Raw genomic sequence first — 15,364 nt, 5'->3', positions numbered from 1 at the left:
TGAGTGGGAGCACTACAACATTTCTGATATGTATATGTGAATCGGAGATAATGTAGAATTATTCTGCAAAGCATAAAGGAATGTTTGAAAGGAGTTTTTCAAAGAAAGACCTCGGTGAAGCTGCTTACATATTGAGCATCAAGATCTATAGAGATAGATCAAGACGCTTGATAAGTTTTTCAATGAGTACATACCTTGACAAGATTTTGAAGTAGTTCAAAATGGAACAGTCAAAGAAGGATTTCTTGCCTGTGTTATAAGGTGTGAAGTTGAGTAAGACTCAAAACCCGACCACGGCAGAAGATAGAGAGAGAATGAAAGTCATTCACTATGCCTCAGCCATAGGTTCTATAAAGTATGCCATGTTGTGTACCAGACCTATTGTATACTCTGCCCTGAGTTTGGCAAGGGAGTACAATAGTGATCTAGGAGTGGATCACTGGACATTGGTCAAAATTATCCTTAGTGGAATAAGGATATGTTTCTCAATTATGGAGGTGACAAAAGGTTCGTCGTAAAGGGTTACGTCGATGCAAGTTTTGACACTGATCCAGATGACTCAAAGTCTCAATCTGGATACATATTGAAAGTGGGAGCAATTAGCTAGAGTAGCTCCGTGCAGAGCATTGTTGACATAGAAATTTGCAAAATACATACGGATCTGAATGTGGCAGACCCGTTGACTAAACTTCCCTCACAAGCAAAACATGATCACACCTTAGTACTCTTTGGATATTAATCACATAGCGATGTGAACTAGATTATTGACTCTAGTAAACCCTTTGGGTGTTGGTCACATGACGATGTGAACTATGGGTGTTAATCACATGGTAATGTGAACTATTGATGTTAAATCACATGGCGATGTGAACTAGATTATTGACTCTAGTGCAAGTGGGAGACTGAAGGAAATATACCCTAGAGGCAATAATAAAGTTATTATTTATTTCCTTATATCATGATAAATGTTTATTATTCATGCTAGAATTGTATTAACCGGAAACATAATACATGTGTGAATACATAGACAAACAGTATGTCACTAGTATGCCTCAACTTGACTAGCTCGTTGAATCAAAGATGGTTAAGTTTCCTAGCCATAGACATGAGTTGTCATTTGATTAACGGGGTCACATCATTAGAGAATGATGTGATTGACTTGACCCATTCCGTTAGTATAGCACTTGATCGTTTAGTTTGTTGCCATTGCTTTCTTCATGACTTATACATGTTTCTATGACTATGAGATTATGCAACTCCCGTTTACCGGAGGAACACTTTGTGTGCCACCAAACGTCACAACGTAACTGGGTGATTATAAAGGTGCTCTACAGGTGTCTCCGAAGGTACTTGTTGGGTTGGCGTATTTTGAGATTAGGATTTGTCACTCCGATTGTCGGAGAGGTATCTGTGGGCCCACTCGGTAATGCACATCACTTAAGCCTTGCAAACATTGCAACCAATGAGTTAGTTGCGGGATGATGTATTACGGAACGAGTAAAGAGACTTGCCGGTAACGAGATTGAACTAGGTATTGAGATACCGACGATCGAATCTCGGGCAAGTAACATACCGATGACAAAGGGAACAACGTATGTTGTTATGCGGTTTGACCGATAAAGATCTTCGTAGAATATGTAGGAGCCAATTGAAGGAAATATGCCCTAGAGGCAATAATAAAGTTATTATTTATTTCCTTATATCATGATAAATGTTTATTATTCATGCTAGAATTGTATTAACCGGAAACATAATACATGTGTGAATACATAGACAAACAAAGTGTCACTAGTATGCCTCTACTTGACTAGCTCGTTAATCAAAGATGGTTATGTTTCCTAACCATGAACAATGAGTTGTTATTTGATTAACGAGGTCACATCATTAGTTGAATGATCTGATTGACATGACCCATTCCATTAGCTTAGCACCCGATCGTTTTAGTATGTTGCTATTGCTTTCTTCATGACTTATACATGTTCCTATGACTATGAGATTATGCAACTCCCGTTTGCCGGAGGAACACTTTGGGTGCTACCAAACGTCACAAAGTAACTGGGTGATTATAAAGGAGCATTACAGGTGTCTCCAAAGGTAGATGTTGGGTTGGCGTATTTCGAGATTAGGATTTGTCACTCCGATTGTCGGAGAGGTATCTCTGGGCCCTCTCGGTAATACACATCACATAAGCCTTGCAAGCATTACAACTAATATGTTAGTTGTGAGATGATGTATTACGGAACGAGTAAAGAGACTTGCCGGTAACGAGATTGAACTAGGTATTGGATACCGACGATCGAATCTTGGGCAAGTAACATACCGATGACAAAGGGAACAACGTATGTTGTTATGCGGTCTGACCGATAAAGATCTTCGTAGAATATGTAGGAGCCAATATGGGCATCCAGGTCCCGCTATTGGTTATTGACCAGAGACATGTCTCGGTCATGTCTACATTGTTCTCGAACCCGTAGGGTCCGCACGCTTAAGGTTACGATGACAGTTATATTATGAGTTTATGCACCGAAGGTTGTTTGGAGTCCCGGATGTGATCACGGACATGACGAGGAGTCTCGAAATGGTCGAGACGTAAAGATTGATATATTGGAAGCCTATGTTTGGACATCGGAAGTGTTCCGGGTGAAATCGGGATTTTACCGGAGTACCGGGAGGGTTACCGGAACCCCCCGGGAGCCATATGGGCCTTCATGGGCCTTAGTGGAAAGGAGAAAGGGGAAGCCCAAGGTGGCTGCGCCACTTCCCCCTCCCCTAGTCCTATTAGGACTAGGAGAAGGTGGCCGGCCCCCCTCTCTCCCTTCCCCTCCGAGGAATCCTAGTTGGACTAGGATTGGGGGGAGGAATCCTACTCCCAGAGGGAGTAGGACTCTCCTGCGCCTCCCCTCCTTTGGCCGGCCAGCCTCCCCCCTCTACTCCTTTATATACGGAGGTAGGGGACACCTCTAGACACACAAGTTGATCCACGTGATCTATTCCTTAGCCGTGTGCGGTGCCCCCTGCCACCATATACCTCGATAATACTGTAGCGGAGCTTAGGCGAAGCCCTGCTGCTGTAGTACATCAAGATCTTCACCACGCCGTCGTGCTGACGGAACTCTTCCCGACACTTTGCTGGATCGGAGTCCGGGGATCGTCATCGAGCTGAACGTGTGCTCGAACTCGGAGGTGCCGTAGTTTCGGTGCTTGATCGGTTGGATCGTGAAGACGTACGACTACTTCCTCTACGTTGTGTGATCGCTTCCGCAGTCGGTCTGCGTTGGTACGTAGACAACACTCTTCCCCCTCGTTGTTATGCATCACATGATCTTGCGTGTGCGTAGGAATTTTTTTGAAATTACTACGAAACCCAACAGTGGTATCCGAGCCTAGGTTATTTATGTTGATGTTATATGCACGAGTAGAACACAAGTGAGTTGTGGGCGATATAAGTCATACTGCCTACCAGCATGTCATACTTTGGTTCGGCGGTATTGTTGGACGAGACGACCCGGACCAACCTTACGCGTACGCTTACGCGAGAACGGTTCCCTCGACGTGCTTTGCACATAGATGGCTTGCGGGCGACTGTCTCTCCAACTTTAGTTGAACCAAGTATGGCTACGCCCGGTCCTTGCGAAGGTTAAAACGGAGTCTATTTGACAAACTATCGTTGTGGTTTTGATGCGTAGGTGAGATTGGTTCTTACTTAAGCCCGTAGCAGCCACGTAAAACTTGCAACAACAAAGTAGAGGACGTCTAACTTGTTTTTGCAGGGCATGTTGTGATGTGATATGGTCAAGGCATGATGCTGAATTTTATTGTATGAGATGATCATGTTTTGTAACCGAGTTATCGGCAACTGGCAGGAGCCATATGGTTGTCGCTTTATTGTATGCAATGCAATCGCGATGTAATGCTTTACCTTATTACTAAACGGTAGTGATAGTCGTGGAAGCATAAGATTGGCGAGACAACAACGATGCTACGATGGAGATCAAGGTGTCGCGCCGGTGACGATGGTGATCATGACGGTGCTTCGGAGATGGAGATCACAGGCACAAGATGATTATGGCCATATCATATCACTTATATTGATTGCATGTGATGTTTATCTTTTTATGCATCTTATCTTGCTTTGATTGACGGTAGCATTATAAGATGATCTCTCACTAAATTATCAAGAAGTGTTCTCCCTGAGTATGCACCGTTGCGAAAGTTCTTCGTGCTGAGACACCAAGTGATGATCGGGTGTGATAGGCTCTACGTTCAAATACAACGGGTGCAAAACAGTTGCACACGCGGAATACTCAGGTTATACTTGACGAGCCAAGCATATACAGATATGGCCTCGGAACACGGAGACCGAAAGGTCGAGCGTGAATCATATAGTAGATATGATCAACATAGTGATGTTCACCAATGAAACTACTCCATCTCACGTGATGATCGGACATGGTTTAGTTGATTTGGATCACGTGATCACTTAGAGGATTAGAGGGATGTCTATCTAAGTGGGAGTTCTTAAGTAATATGATTAATTGAACTTAAATTTATCATGAACTTAGTCCTGGTAGTATTTTGCAAATTATGTTGTAGATCAATAGCTCGCGTTGTTGTTTCCCTGTGTTTATTTTGATATGTTCCTAGAGAAAATTGTGTTGAAAGATGTTAGTAGCAATGATGCGGATTGGATCCGTGATCTGAGGTTTATCCTCATTGCTGCACAGAAGAATTATGTCCTTGATGCACCGCTAGGTGACAGACCTATTGCAGGAGCAGATGCAGACGTTATGAACGTTTGGCTAGCTCAATATGATGACTACTTGATAGTTTAAGTGCACCATGCTTAAACGCTTAGAATCGGGACTTCAAAGACGTTTTGAACGTCATGGACCATATGAGATGTTCCAGGAGTTGAAGCTAATATTTCAAGAAAATACCCAAGTTGAGAGATATGAAGTCTCCAACAAGTTCTATAGCTAAAATATGGAGGAGAATCGCTCAACTAGTGAGCATGTGCTCAGATTGTCTGGGTACTACAATCGCTTGAATCAAGTGGGAGTTAATCTTCCAGATAAGATAGTGATTGACAGAATTCTCTAGTCACCATCACCAAGTTAGTAGAACTTCGTGATGAACTATGATATGCAAGGGATAACGGAAATGATTCCCAAGCTCTTCGTAATGCAGAAATTGACGAAGGTAGAAATCGAGAAAAACATCAAGTGTTGATGGTAGACAAGACCACTAGTTTCAAGAAAAGGGCAGAGGGAAGAAGGGGAACTTCAAGAAGAACAGCAAGCAAGTTGTTGCTCAAGTGAAGAAGCCCAAGTCTGATCCTAAGCCTGAGACTAAGTGTTTCTACTGCAAAGGGACTGGTCACTGGAAGCGGAACTACCCCAAGTGATTGGCAGGTAAGAAGGATGGCAAAGTGAACATAAGTATATTTGATATACATGTTATTGATGTGTACTTTACTAGTGTTTATAGCAACCCCTCAGTATTTGATACTAGTTCAGTTGCTAAGATTAGTAACTCGAAACGGGAGTTGCAAAATAAACAGAGACTAGTTAAGGGTGAAGTGACAATGTGTGTTGGAAGTAGTTCCAAGATTGATATGATCATCATCGCACACTCCCCTATACTTTCGAGATTAGTGTTGAACCTGAATAAGTGTTATTTGGTGTTTGCGTTGAGCATGAATATGATTTGATCATGTTTATTGTAATACGGTTATTCATTTAGTAAGAGAATAAATTGTTGTTCTGTTTACATGAATAAAACCTTATATGGTTACACACCCAATGAAAATAGTTCATTGGATCTCGATCGTAGTGATACACATAATCATAATATTGAAACCAAAAGATGCAAAGTTAATAATGATAGTGCAACTTATTTGTAGCACTGCCGTTTAGGTCATATTGGTGTAAAGCGCATGAAGAAACTCCATGCTGATGGGATTTTGGAATCACTTGATTATGAATCACTTGATGCTTGCGAACCATGCCTTATGGGCAAGATGACTAAAACTTTGTTCTTCGGAACAATGGAGCGAGCAACAGATTTGTTGGAAATCATACATACTGATGTATGTGGTCCGATGAATATTGAGGCTCGTGACAGGTATCATTATTTTCTGATCTTCACAGATGATTTGAGCAGATATGAGTATATCTACTTGATGAAACACAAGTCTGAAACATTTGAAAAGTTCAAAGAATTTCAGAGTGAAGTGGAGAATCATCGTAACAAGAAAATAAAAGTTTCTACGATATGATCGCAGAGGTAAAATATTTGAGTTACGAGTTTGGCCTTCAGTTAAAAACAATGTGAAATAGTTTCACTACTCACGCCACCTGGAACACCACAGTGTAATGGTGTGTCCGAATGTCATAACCGTACTTTATTGGATAAAGTGCAATCTATGATGTCTCTTGCCGATCTACCACTATCATTTTGGGGTTATGCATTAGAGACAGTTGCATTCACGTTAAATAGGGCACCATCTAAATCCGTTGAGATGACACCGTATGAACTATGGTTTGGCAAGAAACCTAAGCTGTCGTTTCTTAAAGTTTGGGATTGTGATGCTTATATGGAAAAGGTTTCATTCTGATAAGCTCAAAACCAAATCGGAGAATTATGTCTTCATAGGATATCCAAAGGAAACTATTGGATACACCTTCTATCACAGATCCGAAGGCAAGACTTTTGTTGCTAAAATTCGGAAACTTTCTGGAGAAGGAGTTTCTCTCGAAAGAAGTGAGTGGGAGGAAATTAGAACTTGACGAGGTAACTGTACCTGCTCCCTTGTTGGAAAGTAGTACATCACAGAAAACTGTTTCTGCGACACCTACACCAATAAGTGAGGAAGTTAATGATAATGATCATGAAACTTCAGAACAAGATACTACTGAACCTCGTAGATCAACCAGAGTAAGATCCGCACCAGAGTGGTACGGTAATCCAGTTCTGGAAGTCATGCTACTAGATCATGATGAACCTACGAACTATGAAGAAGTGATGGTGAGCCCAGATTCCGCAAAGTGGCTTGAAGCCATGAAATCTGAGATGGGATCCATGTATGAGAACAAAGTATGGACTTTGGTTGACTTGCCCGATGATCGGCAAGTCATAGAAAATAAATGGATCTTCAAGAGGAAGACGGACGCTGATAGTAGTGTTACTATCTACAAAGCTAGAATTGTCGCAAAAGGTTTTTGACAAAGTTCAAGGTGTTGACTACGATGAGAGTTTCTCACTCGTATCCATGCTTAAAGTCTGTCCGAATCATGTTAGCAATTGCCGCATTTTATGAAATCTGGCAAATGGATAAACAAAACTGCATTCCTTAATAGATTTATTAAAGAAGAGTTGTATATGATACAACCAGAAGGTTTTGTCAATCCTAAAGGTGCTAACAAAATATGCGAGTTCCAGCGATCCATCTATGGACTGGTGCAAGCATCTCGGAGTTGGAATATACGCTTTGATAAGTTGATCAAAGCATATAAGTTTTATACAGACTTGCGGTGAAGCCTGTATTTACAAGAAAGTGAGTGGGAGCACTACAGTATTTCTGATAAGTATATGTGAATGACATATTGTTGATTGGAAATAATGTAGAATTATTCTGTAAAGCATAAAGGAGTGTTTGAGAGGAGTTTTTCAAAGAAAGACTTCGGTGAAGCTGCTTACATATTGAGCTTCAAGATCTATAGAGATAGATCAAGACGCTTGATAAGTTTTTTCAATGAGTACATACCTTGACAAGATTTTGAAGTAGTTCAAAATGGAACAGTCAAAGAAAAAGTTTCTTGCCTGTGTTACAAGGTGTGAAGTTGAGTAAGACTCAAAGCCCGACCACGGCAGAAGATAGAAAGAGAATGAAAGTCATTCCCTATGCCTCAGTCATAGGTTCTATGCCATGCTGTGTACCAGATCTATTGTATACCCTACACTGTGTTAAGCAAGGGAGTACAATAGTGATCTAAGAGTAGATCACTGGACAGCGGTCAAAATTATCCTTAGTGGAATAAGGAAATATTTCTCAATTATGGAGGTGACAAAAAGGTTCGTCGTAAAAAGTTACGTCGACGCAAGCTTTGACACAGATCTGGATGACTCTAAGTCTCGATCTAGATACATATTGAAAGTGGAAGCAATAAGCTAGAGTAGCTCCGTGCAGAGCATTGTTGACATAGAAATTCGCAAAATACTTACGGATCTGAATGTGACAGACCCGTTGACTAAAATTATCTCACAAGCAAAACATGATCACACCTTAGTACTCTTTGGGTGTTAATCACATAGCGATGTGAACTAGATTACTGACTCTAGTAAACCCTTTGGGTGTTGATCACATATCGATGTGAACTATGGGTATTAATCACATGGTGATGTGAACTATTGCTGTTAAATCACATGGCGATGTGAACTAGATTATTGACTCTAGTGCAAGTGGGAGACTGAAGGAAATATGCCCTAGAGGCAATAATAAAGTTATTATTTATTTCCTTATATCATGATAAATGTTTATTATTCATGCTAGAATTGTATTAACCGGAAACATAATACATGTGTGAATACATAGACAAACAAAGTGTCACTAGTATGCCTCTACTTGACTAGCTCGTTAATCAAAGATGGTTATGTTTCCTAACCATGAACAATGAGTTGTTATTTGATTAACGGAGGTCACATCATTAGTTGAATGATCTGATTGACATGACCCATTCCATTAGCTTAGCACCCGATCGTTTAGTATGTTGCTATTGCTTTCTTCATGACTTATACATGTTCCTATGACTATGAGATTATGCAACTCCCGTTTGCCGGAGGAACACTTTGGGTGCTACCAAACGTCACAACGTAACTGGGTGATTATAAAGGAGCATTACAGGTGTCTCCAAAGGTAGATGTTGGGTTGGCGTATTTCGAGATTAGGATTTGTCACTCCGATTGTCGGAGAGGTATCTCTGGGCCCTCTCGGTAATACACATCACATAAGCCTTGCAAGCATTAACTAATGAGTTAGTTGACGGGATGATGTATTACGGAACGAGTAAGAGACTTGCCGGTAACGAGATTGAACTAGGTATTGGATACCGACGATCGAATCTCGGGCAAGTAACATACCGATGACAAAGGGAACAACGTATGTTGTTATGCGGTCTGACCGATAAAGATCTTCGTAGAATATGTAGGAGCCAATATGGGCATCCAGGTTCCCGCTATTGGTTATTGACCGGAGACGTGTCTCGGTCATGTCTACATTGTTCTCGAACCCGTAGGGTCCGCACGCTTAAGGTTACGATGACAGTTATATTATGAGTTTATGCATTTTGATGTACCGAAGGTTGTTTGGAGTCCCGGATGTGATCACGGACATGACGAGGAGTCTCGAAATGGTCGAGACATAAAGATTGATATATTGGAAGCCTATGTTTGGATATCGGAAGTGTTCCGGGTGAAATCGGGATTTTACCGGAGTACCGGGAGGGTTACCGGAACCCCCGGGAGCCATATGGGCCTTCATGGGCCTTAGTGGAAAGGAGAAAGGGGCAGCCCAAGGTGGCTGCGCCACTTCCCCCTCCCCTAGTCCTATTAGGACTAGGAGAAGGTGGCCGGCCCCCCTCTCTCCCTTCCCCTCCGAGGAATCCTAGTTGGACTAGGATTGGGGGGAGGAATCCTACTCCCAGAGGGAGTAGGACTCTCCTGCGCCTCCCCTCCTTGGCCGGCCAGCCCTCCCCCTTGGCTCCTTTATATACGGAGGCAGGGGGCACCTCTAGACACACAAGTTGATCCACGTGATCTATTCCTTAGCCGTGTGCGGTGCCCCCTGCCACCATATACCTCGATAATACTATAGCGGAGTTTAGGCGAAGCCCTGCTGCTGTAGTACATCAAGATCGTCACCACGCCGTCGTGCTGACGGAACTCTTCCCCGACACTTTGCTGGATCGGAGTCCGGGGATCGTCATCGAGCTGAACGTGTGCTCGAACTCGGAGGTGCCGTAGTTTCGGTGCTTGATCGGTTGGATCGTGAAGACGTACGACTACTTCCTCTACGTTGTGTGATCTCTTCCGCAGTCGGTCTGCGTTGGTACGTATACAACACTCTTCCCCCTCGTTGCTATGCATCACATGATCTTGCGTGTGCATAGGAAATTTTTTGAAATTACTACGAAACCCAACACCAATATGAGCATCTAGGTTCCGCTATTGGTTATTGACCGGAGACGTGTCTCGGTCATGTCTACATAGTTCTCGAACCCGTAGGGTCCGCACGCTTAAAGTTCGATGACGGTTATATTATGAGTTTATGTGTTTTGATGTACCGAAGGAGTTCGGAGTCCCGGATGAGATCGGGGACATGACGAGGAGTCTCGAAATGGTCGAGACATAAAGATCGATATATTGGACGACTATATTCAGACATCGGAAAGGTTCCGAGTGATTCGGGTATTTTCGGGAGTACCGGGGAGTTACGGGAATTCGTATTGGGCCTTAATGGGCCATACGGGAAAGGAGAGAAAGGCCTCAAAGGGTGGCCGCACCCCTCCCCATGGGCTGGTCCGAATTGGACTAGGGAGGGGGGGGGGCGCCCCCTTCCTTCCTTCTCCGGGAGCTACTAGTTAACGAGCGCTCCTTCGGGAGCCTCGCAACGATCAGCGCCACTTGGCGCACTCTCAGCCATTCGCCACGTGTCGCGCTCTGGACACTCTCTTCGGATTTTGTTTTTTTATTTTTCCGCACGCGTTTTCGGCTTTTTAAATGGTTTTTTCAACGTTTTGGTTTTCCCCGGTCTTTCTTAGCTTTTCGATAAAAAAAATTCAAATTTTTTTTGCGAAAAAACGTGTTTTCTTTTTTTTTCTTTTGTGAAAGTCACGATTTTTCTTCCGCGAGAGGCACGGTTGTGCTTTAGCGAGAGTCACGGCCGTGCCTCTCGGAAACGAAAAAAATGCGTTTTCTGTTTTTTTTCCTTTCGCGAGAGTCACGGTTTTGCTTTCGCGAGAGGCACGGTTGTGCTTTCGCGAGAGTCATGGTCGTGCCTCTCGGAAAGGGGAAAACAAAACGCATTTTCTATTTTTTTGTTCGTGAGAGTCAAGGTTTTGCTTCCGCGAGAGGCACGGTTGTGCTTACGCAAAAGTCACGGCCGTGCCTCTCGGAAAGGGAAAAAATACGCATTTTCTGTTTTTTTTTTTTTCGCGAGAGTCACGGTTTTGCTTTCGCGAGAGGCACGGTTGTGCTTTCGCGAGAGTCACGGCCGTGCCTCTCGGAAACGAAAAAAAACACATTTTCTGTTTTTTTCCTTACACGAGAGTCACGGTTTTGCTTTCACGAGAGGCACGGTTGTGATTTTGCGAGAGGCACGGGCGTGCCTCTTTCGAAAAGGGAAAAAACCGTGCTCCCGGTTCGGTTTTTTCACCCGGTTTTTTTCGTCCGTTTTTTTGTGAAAAAAAGTTCGTCAAAACCTATCAACATGGGATCTAGTTTTGAAGATCTCGACGCGAAGAATCCAATGGTGAAAACGGTTCGAGATTTGGACGCACGGTTTAAGAGATAAAACGTTTTGAATAACGGATCTACGAAAAAAGGGAAAACTCCCAGGTTGCGACAAGTGGCGCGCTGGATGTGCGCCACTTGTCTTGACCTGGGAAAGTGGAGTGTTCTTTGCAACGAGTACTCCTTAATTAGTGATTTCGTCCTTCTCCTTTTCCCTTCCCTTTCATTCCCTCCTACTCCTACTACTTGGAAGGGCTCCTAGTTCTACTAGGAAAGGGGGAATCCTACTCCCGGTGGGAGTAGGACTCCCCTAGGGCGCGCCATAGTGAGGGCCGGCCCTTCCCTTCCTCCACTCCTTTATATACGGGGGCGGGGGGCATCCCAAAGACAGAACAATTGATCTTTTGATCTCTTAGCCGTGTGCGGTGTCCCCCTCCACCATAATCTACCTCGATCATATCGTAGCGGTGCTTAGGCGAAGCCCTGCGTCGGTAGAACATCATCATCGCCACCACGCCGTCATGCTGACGAAACTCTCCCTCAACACTCAGCTGGATCGGAGTTCGAGGGACGTCATCGAGTTGAACGTGTGCAGAACTCGGAGGTGCCGTGCGTTCGGTACTTGATCGGTCGGATTATGAAGACGTACGACTACATCAACCGCGTTGTACTAACGCTTCCGCTTTCGGTCTACGAGGGTACATGGACAACACTCTCCCCTCTCGTTGTTATGCATCACCATGATCTTGCATGTGCGTAGGAATTTTTTTTAAATTACTACGTTCCCCAACACTAGTAGGATATTGGATAAGGTTAGTATATGTGGCCGACGTGGTGGACAGTCCAGACTCCCCTACTCCTCCCATTCATTTGGGATCATACTAGGTGATATCTGACATTCAAGATTGTCCATACCAAAATGAGGAAATCCACTGGATGGTGCTTTCGGTTCGGACAATCCGATTCAAAACTATAGGGATTATATAGGGTTACCCATGGGAGATGCCCTATAAACTAGCATTCTCATGTAAACAAAATCACCAAAAAAGATCACTGTCGATTCTACCTCGATGATGACACTCTTTCTTTGCGTTTAGATCTTCTAGGGAGGAAGAGATAATGACTTCCATGCATGTGACGATAATGCATGGCTGTTTGGGAAAGTGACCATTCAGTTTGAGTTTTTAACTACCTAGGGAGGTATACTGCCTGCAATGACAGTGTTGGCCCCGTGCCTATTTGACGAGTGAGGCAAGAAGGTGTCGACTAGGGTGCTAACTTAGAGCAACTCTAGCAAAGTCGCGTATTCACAATCTTCATAATGTATATAAAGTGTGCTTCATGATGTTTTGGAGGTTGAGGAGGCTAATACAAACACAGAGTCGCCATAATGCGGACTTCATATTATTATTATTACCCAATTACATCAATTTAGATCAAATAATTCAACAAATATTATTACAAACCACTAATGTGAATACAACAAAATGATCCAAATTAACAAACGCTCCAGATGCAACAAATAACCCAAGAAAGAATCGTTTAAGTAAAAATAAATGAGTTCTAAGAAATCAACACATTATCTCCTAGTTAGCCGCCTGTGGTGCTTAATGAGATCTTCCTTCTGCTGATGATGGGAGCTCCGGTCTTCAATCTTTCGGTACACCTCATGAAATGCTTGAATGCGGTTTGTGTATCTACGAGACATGACAATAGTGCCAATATTTTCATAGTCAATGGGACTTGACATATCCTTCCCATCTTCGATGTGTAGGATCAGACAACATGTAATGAACACTCCACGGTTGCAAACTCTCACCACAATTTCAGCTAACACTTTCATGAACTTTATACCTGTGTCTTCAGTCATTCAAAGATACTCATCCAATGCATCTGCAAGAGTACCATATGCAATCATCTGATGTGTCGCAACCCTCTTATGGAAAGAGGGGAAAGCCAACAAATCGGTGGCATTTCTCCGTTGCGGGAAGAACAACTCATTGGATCCATGCCGTCAATAATTCGACAGAACAACAGTTCAATCACGCGGAAGTGTCAGCGGAACACATAGACAGAGAAGGTGCAACCCAACAAATAGAAGTCGCTCATGAGCTTGTCATGGCCTTCGATTCTATTCAGGTGAATCATCATACACTTGTTTCTGTTATTTATATTTATTTTGATTCACCCACAAAAATATATATTTATTTTGTTTTTTCTTGTTTCTTGTTGATACAGCAGCACAATACTAATTATCTCCCACCAGATCACTTAGATGTATCTTTTCCTAATAACAAATGGGTTATTGCTTCTGGTCATCCGTCATGAAAATTGCCCCCGAAGTTGCCATAAATTATCCACTATGCCATCCATAAGTAAAAGGATTCGATTTTATTTAAAAATCGCTGCTGGGTTTGGGTCTTATACATTGATACACTCATGAAACACAAGCACACAGGCAGCCCAATGGCTAATGCGTTACCACACGGGAGACCAGGGTTTGATCCTTGGTTCCTACCCCCTTCCCCCCTTTTTTTCTCAGTAGGAAGCGCGCCTCCTCCTCCCACACGCGCTAATGGGCCGGCCCATGTGCGGGTGGTGGAGCCCCTTGTTTTATATTTTGTTTTTTGCTTTTCATTTTTTCATATTTTTTGTTTTTAAGTTAATTCGGGATTTTCAAAAGAACCAAATTTTAAAAAGTTGCGAGCTTTAAAAATATATTGAAAAATCATAAAATGCTTGTGAATTTAAAAAATAATTGAAAAATCATAAAATGTTCATGATTTCAAGAAATTGTTCGCATATTATAAAAATATTCACAATCTCAAATAGATGTTTGTGAATAAAAATGTTCATGATTTTTAAAAAATAATATAGTATTCAAAATTTATTCAGGAAATAGAAAAAATGTACATGAAACTTTAGAAAATGTTCCCAAAAATTTAAATAGGTCTGTAATGAACAAAACGAACCATCGCTTGCGTAGAAGTTTTATTAGGGGATCTGTAAAGGTCGTTTATGATTTTATTTAGTCCCTCGCACCGGGTTAAAAAAAGGTTTATGTGTTTCGTACAAGGCTGAGCCCCCCCCCCCTCCCCCCCTAGCTATATAAAAATAACTAAATGTCTATTTTACCTTCATACACAGCTATGTTTATTCTGGTACCACAGTACTGATTATGGTAAACACCGCTATGCTAAGTCAAGACGGGACATATCATTCATCAGTCTAGCTCAAGTAGGATCCATCAATGCAGTTTGCTCAGGCAAAAAATATTTCGTTGTGGCGCCTTAGAAAATTAAATCGTGATCAGACCATCGCATTTTTTGTTTTTGAAATAACTTTTTAGAAGTCTCTTATTTCATCATGACATCACTTAGACATAGTTTGTGAAATGACATTTTAAAAGTCCTTATCTCATCCTGACATTTGATTAACTTTTTTTTATATCTACCACACCTGCATAATCTCCCGTTGCAACACACAGGCATATTTGCTATTAGTAAAAAAAGATGAAGAGGGGTAATTCAATTCTACCTTTTTTGAACACCAATTCAACTCTACCTGATCAGATCAAATGGCTAGTAGGTTGATAGACTTGGAAACAATGCGGTTGTGCCATATTGAGTTATTTTTAACATAGTATAGACGCAAGCGCTCATATACACGCGCATACACTCATCCTTATGAAGACACACACGCACACCCTACCTCTATGAGCATTTTCGAAAGACTGAGTCGACACCTCGTTATTGACGGGAACGTCTCCTCCCACTGAATGCGCATCGCCGGAAATACTGAAATAAATCCAGAAATAAATGCGAGTATCACGACTTGAACCTAGTGGACTGGGATA

This window comes from Triticum urartu, chromosome 2, assembly GCF_003073215.2.
Source record: "Triticum urartu cultivar G1812 chromosome 2, Tu2.1, whole genome shotgun sequence".
Classification (NCBI taxonomy): Eukaryota; Viridiplantae; Streptophyta; class Magnoliopsida; order Poales; family Poaceae; genus Triticum; species Triticum urartu.
Note: the sequence above shows the minus strand (reverse complement) of the source record.